General features: G+C 30.0%; 1 long non-coding RNA gene across 2 annotated transcripts in view; it reads left to right on the top strand.

Annotated features, from left to right (window-relative positions):
* Positions 1-5,788: 5,788 nt before the first annotated feature.
* LOC111086310 overlaps positions 5,789-8,118 on the top strand; it is a 9,939-nt gene continuing 7,609 nt past the window's right edge. For both annotated transcript variants that reach the window (XR_002611038.1, XR_002611037.1), the window contains exons 1-3: positions 5,789-6,040; positions 7,067-7,116; positions 7,582-7,655. This is a non-coding gene — a long non-coding RNA (uncharacterized LOC111086310). The remainder of the gene's footprint in view (positions 6,041-7,066; positions 7,117-7,581; positions 7,656-8,118) is intronic.

Genomic DNA, 8,118 nt, shown 5'->3' on the forward strand with positions numbered 1-8,118 from the left:
ATTGATTAAAAGTCAAGTAATAAAGCATAAATGAATATATATATATATGATAGTCTGCAGTATTTTTGTTCAAAGTCAAATGAAAAAAAAAACATGAAGAATACTGCAAGATAAAGCAAGCTGTGCTGAATAAAATACCCTTAATGGATTCAGTTATAAAATTTAAAATTATAAATAATTGATTGAGAGTTACTTTCGTTATATATGCTGATTTTGAATGCTTAACAAGAAAGGCTGATACCTGTAATCCACATCCATCTGATAGTTATACAAATGCTTATCAAATACACGAATCTATGAGTTTTTGTTATTATTTCAAGTATGTCCATGATCATTATAAAGATCCTATAGTTTACATATGATCAAATGCATAAACTCAATTCGCAAAAACGCTTAAAAGAGAGATTTAAGGAACAAAAAAGTTATATAACATTAATACAATATAGATAATGAAACTGATGAAGGAAAAGAAGAATTTAGAAATAATAATACTTGTCTTACCTATGATAAAGTAATCATAACTACATTCAATTATAAGAGATATGGAGTTAAACAAATGGGTGTTGAAAAGAAAACTCACGACCATGGTAATTTAACTGGAAAATACAAAGGACCTGCAAACTAAAGCTGTAATCTATTGTATAGAAATCCATTATTCGTATCTCTGTTTACTCATGAGTTGATAAGATAATCATCTGCTTATCAAAGGATTAGGCTGGGGTGATAAAGAATTTGATCTAATTCCAAACAACGAAAAAATAATATTTCAGTTGATAAAATAACCTGTAACCTGAAATTAAGACTTATAGATTCATTTAAGTTCATGGTCAGTGGCTTAGATAAACTTTCAAGTAATCTTAAGAAAGAGCAGATTAAAAATACAATGCAATATTTTTCAGAAAGTAAACTTAATCTTGTAATAAGAAAAGCAGCCTAACCTTATGATTATATGGACTCGTTTGGTAATGCAATGAAACACAAAAGACTAATTTCCCAGTATATAGAACGAGTGCGACATATCGGATGATGACTAGAATCATACTCAAAATGTTTGGAAAGAGTTTAGGATACTAAACTTGGGAAAATATTTTTGATCTTTATGTAAAGACTGATATTTTTTTTATATATGTTGGTATTTTCGAGAACTTTAGAAATGTTTGTTTGAAAACATATAAGTTAGACCTTGCTTGGTACTACACAGCACCCGGTGTTATCATGAGATGCAATGTTAAAAATGGCCGATGTTGAATTAAAATTAGTAGGTGAATATGATATGATTTTAATGCTTGAGAAAGGTAGTTGTAGAGATATATCTCATTGTTGTAATAGATATAGCAAAGCACGTAATAAATACAGAAAAAATTGTGATCGCAATTAAAAATGATAATTTGGCTTATCTCGATGCTAATAACATATATGGTTGGGCAATGAGTCAATGTTTACCCTATGGAGGACTTAAATGAAGTGATGTAAACGTTGATATAATAAAAGTGTCTGATGATTCTGAAATTAGTTATATTTTAGAAGTAGAAATCTCAAACAATATTTATTATTAGGAATGAAACCGAAGTAAATTTATAGCTCTAGAGTTCAAACAATCTTATTGTTTTAAGATATGTACTCGCCTAAATACAAAACTAAGAACTAAAGCCACTAATTATTTCGAAAAGATTTTTGCTAATTGTTAAATAGTTCTGTATTTGGAAAGACCATGGAAAAATTAGAAAAAAAAAGTTAATATAAAGTTGAACTATTAATAGCGAAACCAAACTTCAAGGATAGAACAATATTTAAAGAAATGTTATCCGCTATTCATTTTAATAAAATAAAAATAATCATCAAACCAAAGTATGGTGATGACTTATTGTACCAAGATACTGATTCTCATATTTACGACATAAAAACAGAGGATATAAAAGAAAACAATAATTATTTGATACTTTATATTTTCTAAAATACAATTATTATGGTGTTCCGTTAGTAAAAAACATTGTTTTTGGTAAACTGAAAGACAGAAACAGTGTGAAAATACTGAGAAAATTTGTAGGTTAGGTCTAACACGTATGTTTTAAAATTTGTAAAGATTAAATTTGTAAGAAGCCTAAAGGTGTTAAAACTGTGTTTTTTAAAATATAATTACATTCGATGAATATAACGAATGTTTATATAATCAAAAAGAAATATCAAAATAATGAATCTAATAACAAGTAAAAAGCATGAAATATATTTTACTCAAATTAGGCTCGAATGATGACAAAAGATAAATTACTATATGGTATTAATAATTTAGCTTGGGGTTATTTTTCTCTTATATAAATGTAAGCAGTAAAAAAACCTAATATTATTGGAACACTTCAATATATCGAAACTTGTAAACTGAATGAATTAAATCAAGGAGAACGTTTCTCTGTCTCTGAATTAAAAATAATTAAAACTCAGTTTGGCGATAGAATTGTAGCTGTGCTAATAGATGAAAACTGGAACGAATTCCAAATATTTTTACCTGATCAATTTGATAGAAAGATAACTGAGAAAGATATTGAGGTAATGAATGAAATTAAAGATCTTACCCATGTTTATAAGGGAATGAAAGACTGTGGAAATAATCAGAAAGCTCATATCACTGGATTTGGGATTTCATATTAACCTTCATGAGTATTTATCGTGAGCATTTTGTAATACTTTTTGGTTATTTTTGAATTATCTTTTAAAGGGTCTTTTTTAAACATTTTTCATTTTTTAACTCTTTTGTATCCAGCTGGAACAGAAATCTCATACCCTTAAATGGTAGACAAAATTTGAGTCCTGGAAAGCAGGACAACGAATCAAAAATTGAATATTGTCATTTTTTAACGATTTTGAATATTCTGAAATGTTTTTTTGGCGTTGTTTATGATTTTGAGTTAATTTTTATGAATTAAGCTTATGTTTTGGTGTTTTTTTAGTATTTAGCATTTTTGAATTCGTTAACCTTTAAGTGACGCATCACACGTACTAATTCAACGGTAAGTATGAGGGTTTGTATCACTAAAAATTGTGCAGCTTTGTGCTTAAAAACAAACACGCAAACAATTAAAATTAGTTTTGAAGACAGTTTTGATTCAGTAGAACATAGTTGGAGGATAGAAAATATGACATCTGAAATTCTTGAATTCTAAGTTTCCGAACAAATTTTCGGTGTTATATACCATTATAATTGTTTTATGTTTTTACTAGTAATCATTCTTTCTTTTTCACTGGGTTAAACAAAGTTTTTGGATGCTTATGCTTGGATTACCCTGTTACTGCTATTCCTTTCATTTTTGGTCATAGATTCTCTTTCAGAATATGACCTCTTGAATAAAATTGCATAACCTAGACTTATTTAACAAATATTCTTGGGTAAGGCGTCATCTAGTGGTTAGCCTGCTTGCGCTGTGAACCAAAGGATTTGTGGTTCGACGCCTGTTGCAGAAAAACGTATTCCGTCGCACTTTTGAGTCATAAGTGCGCGAAAAGAGTGACAGTCAACTGCTAAATTCATCATGCTTATCAACACTGGGTGCTTTTTGTTATGTAGATACCCCAACCGATTCTGTAGTAGACATACAGTATTTTGTCACCATGACAATATGTATTACAAAGCGTTCAGTGAAATGATTATTTTAGTTAAAATGTTTAATATCTTTTACTTTTTCACATCTAAAATAATGTAGATCAGAATGAAGAATACCATCTTTATTACTTTTAAGTTAATTGAAATGCATCATCAGTTAAACGTTTTGTTATAGTTCTGTTTATAAACTTTTCAGTTTTATGGTCTCACCATATTTTTTGTTGAGTATCAGAGTTTACAATTGTTATGAGAGGCATTAGTTTAGATCAACAAGGTTTAATTATGATGAGCCTTAAAAGATTTGTTATTGGTCTGGTTATACAGGGATTTCTTAAGAAGAGAGCTAAACAATTTGGTATTATATTAATTGTACAATGTTTTATTATAATGAGAGCTAAACGATCTGATATCGGTTTGGTTACACGAGACTTCATTATGATGACAGCTAAACAACTAGGTACTGGTTTAGTTGTGGAAGATTTCATTATGACGAGAGTTAAACATTTTAGTCTAGCAATACTTATTCCTGCCCACGCCATACTTCCATCACTGCCATATGCATCACGTTTCTGTATGAAAATGGAGTTGGATCTTGTTACAGATTCTCTCCATATGGATATGTGCACGCTATCTGGCTGCAGGGTGAGGCGCGACTCGTCTTAAAACAAAGTTATCATTCCAAAAATTGTTTGCCCATTGGACCTGTTCTGGGCAATAGTGTAAGCGAATTGTCTTGTGGCTGATATTATGAACACTTCAGATTGGCCTTGAAAATCTGTTTCCAATCGTCTGTACACTAACATAATGTTCAATTGCCGGTGTAAACAAGAATCGAGATCGACCATTTGCTCGTTCCATGGGTGATGGTTTACCTTGTTCAAATGCCTAAAAAACTTTATGATTGGTTTCGAAGCGGTTTTAAATTAATTATGTTAACGACAGTTTAAGCCAATTTGCAACAACTTGATTTTATTGGCCGGCTTCAATTCGCCAAGAACATGAGTGGAACTTCTAGATGTGTTTGTGTCTAGGCTGGCTAGACATGGTTCATAAACAATTTGGTATGCTTTAAAATCGTGATTCACTTCAAAAGAGCAACCAAGGTAAGAGCACTATTCATATAACACAGGCTGAATTTTAAAATCACATAACAGATTATCATCTAGCCCGATCTGCATAATACTGAGCTTAGAGGAAAATTTACGTAATTTTGTAAGAGCAGTTTTATTTTATCAAAGCTATAGCAATACAAATTACGTTTATCCTTTAATATGTTTGTACATTGTATAACATTCCCCAGTTTTAAATAAGAATGGTGATAATTGTAAGTACACTTAGATACAGTGTTATCAGGTGAATTTTTACATGCATGTTTGTCTCAATAGAAAAACAAATAAAACAGCATAGATATTTTCCTCTTTATGTATATGTATATTTATATATACATACTCTGAAATAGGCGTTCGAATGAATTTTAAATAAAAGAAAATTCAGCCTTTTCAATATATAATAATGCCAACCTTATTATTCGCACTAGAAATTTTATCACAGTCTAAAGGAAATGCTTTTCTGAAATTTACCTGTTGGAATCAGCTGATTTTCAGTACAGTAGATCGTTTTCTAAAAGAGATCCCTTATGTTCCAAATAATCCAAACTGACAACGCTTCATATCGATCGTAATGTTCCTGATGTTCTTCAACTGCTTCCAGGAAGAAGATTCAAGCAGATATTACATGCAATGTCTAGTACACCTGAATTTATACATGATTTGACAACACCTAGAAAAGCAGCGTCAAGAAACGTCACCCAAGCAATCAGCTGATAGTGGATCGTAACAAGACGTCACATCTCTCCAGCTGATTTCCAACGTCAATGCCGACGTCATAATACAACATCAATACGTCGTAATTGTCTGCACATCATCATTACGTCACCAAACATACCTACACTATTTGACGAATAGTATATTTACGATTTTTCAATTAGTAATATTGTCTTTAAGTACAAACCAAGAATGAACTATTGTAATGTCATTGAAGATAAAGTAGAAAAAAATGATACTTATGTGGTTTATTCATAAACTTATTTTCGTGAAAAAGAATTATCAAGTAAAAAGTGTGTATATTGTTCTTAGAGCCGCTAGGGCGTTTTTGTTAGACTTGCGCATTATGCTTCACGGCGAGACACTGCAATGCAGAGAAACCTGAACATTTGTTTCAGAAAGTTGTTGAGTCACAGAGCAGTATTACAACTGCACCGTGAAAACTAAATCTTTCCAATAAATTTCACAGAAGGGTAGCTCTATTTTAAAACGAATTAAATAAAATTTTAATTGTCTATACTTTTTAAGGAGAATATTGTCCTATATTTCAGTTTGTGCACAGTGTATATACTCACACAGGCGTACAGGTGATATTTCTAAATGGAATTGCTAAGTGAAAAAGGTAAGATATATGAAAGCATAGTGGTTAAAATTCTAATAAAAATATGAGTTATCATTATTATTACAGTTATGGTTATATTGCTTAAAGTATAGTTCTATATATAAATAACATTGTTCTGAACTGTAATAAATTGGGTTTATTAGTGATTGGAAATGTAATCTTCAGTTTTTGATGCTGTTGAAGCCAACAAACCCTTACTTTTTAGTGTATTACAGGTTTACAACTATTGAAATTATCATAAAAACTCTTTCTTTTTTAATATATTACAAATGCCTTTGGAGATAATCTTTAGAAACCCTGACTTTTAACATTATACAGGCTTACAATTGTTAAAATAGTCATTAGGAATCCTTTTAAAGATGTTACAGTTCAATATTTTGAAGAAAGTGTTTAGAAACCCTTACTTTTTAACGTATTCAGTTATTTATTGTTCAAGATCATACTTAGAAATTCTTAGTTTTTAACATGATACAGCTTAATAGTTTTGAAGACAGTTTATAAAACCTCATTTTTTTAAACATATTACAGTTTTACAACTATACAAATAGTCACTATAAACCCTTTCTTTTAAGATGTTACACTTTTATACTCTACAGTTTTAATATTGTGCAATATCTTACTTAGAAACCCTTACTTTAATAATCCATACAGTATTTTGGTAATATTTAAGAAATATTTCTATTTTTTTATTTGAAAAACAAACAATTCTCCAAAAATGCTAACTTTTTGATAGATTAATTCAGAGAAAGACACACACAAAAATTGAAGCTAGATAAATAAAATTTTTAATAGTACTATCTTGACCTTTAAATACAGGCTGGACGGAGTGAAACCTTGTACTAGTTGTTTTAGTCGTATGTTTCAATTTCAAAAACAGCATAAAATGAAATTTAAAAAATGATGTTAGAGTCTAAAACGCTTTATATTTATCACAAATACTAAGCATTTTTTCTACTTGCATACACATTTTTGAATTTTAAATCGGAGGTCTAGAAAAACTGGACTTTTTTAATTTTTATTTTCTAGCAAGGACGCTGAGATGATGAAAACGGGATGTATGATAACCCTATCACGTAGTGAGTGTTCATTAATTAGTACTAAATAGTGTTAATACTGTATCAGAAAGTTCCTTCAGTAGTATTAAAACTCACAATAGGATTAAAAATGGACGTTTATAAAAGGGAGAATCAACAACACCAAAATTCTAACCCCGATGATGGAAACTATGTTACCGAAACTAGTTTTGTAACTAATATTAAATATTTCACCTTTTATTGTGCCAAAATACGTCGGCTTTTGTTTTTTTACTCTTAATAAGGTTTTAAGTAGGGTACATTTGTGCAACTTAAGAAATTAATTTATGCTCATTAAATATGAAATAGAGGTTCTGAAATTTTTCTACAGCAACCTGAAAATTAGTTAACATTTACTGTAGTATTCCGAATATAATACGCATTTTTTTTTCACTAAACATTTATCTAAAAGTTAGGGTGCGTAAAATATATAATAACAACTCTAAATGTTTTATTATTATTATACAGCCAGTCCAGACCACCTTTTCCTACAGGCGTTGTGAACGTTAATGAATACTAACAAGAAATGTTGCTTTTTGATGGTATGTGTTATTAACTCTCTCTGTTGATAAGGCAGAAGTTACAAATGTCCCCCATTTTCAGTATCTTTAAACATGATTTTTGAAATAAAATGATCAAGAAGCTAAGTCTTGTGATTTTTAAACTATATTTACTTGCACACTTCGAACTGTTTGGAAATACAAAACTAATTGCGTCATTACGTTTAATATTCAAAACTACAAATCGTTTTTAGTGAAACCCTCAAATTCTGCAAATGGTTGGCGTAGCTTCTCTATAAAACAAGTGCTACGGCGAACTTGCTTTTAGCTATTTTACGGATACTCTAACATTTTCGATAACATTTATTTGCCAACTGCTACTGGAAAGATAGCAAGCACGGATACTCTAACATTTCGATAACATTTATTTGCCAACTGCTACTGGAAAGATAGCAAGCACGGATACTCTAACATTTCGATAACATTTATTTGCCAACTGCTACTG

The sequence above is a fragment of the Limulus polyphemus genome, unplaced genomic scaffold (genome assembly GCF_000517525.1).
Source record: "Limulus polyphemus unplaced genomic scaffold, Limulus_polyphemus-2.1.2 Scaffold1011, whole genome shotgun sequence".
Taxonomy (NCBI): domain Eukaryota; kingdom Metazoa; phylum Arthropoda; class Merostomata; order Xiphosura; family Limulidae; genus Limulus; species Limulus polyphemus.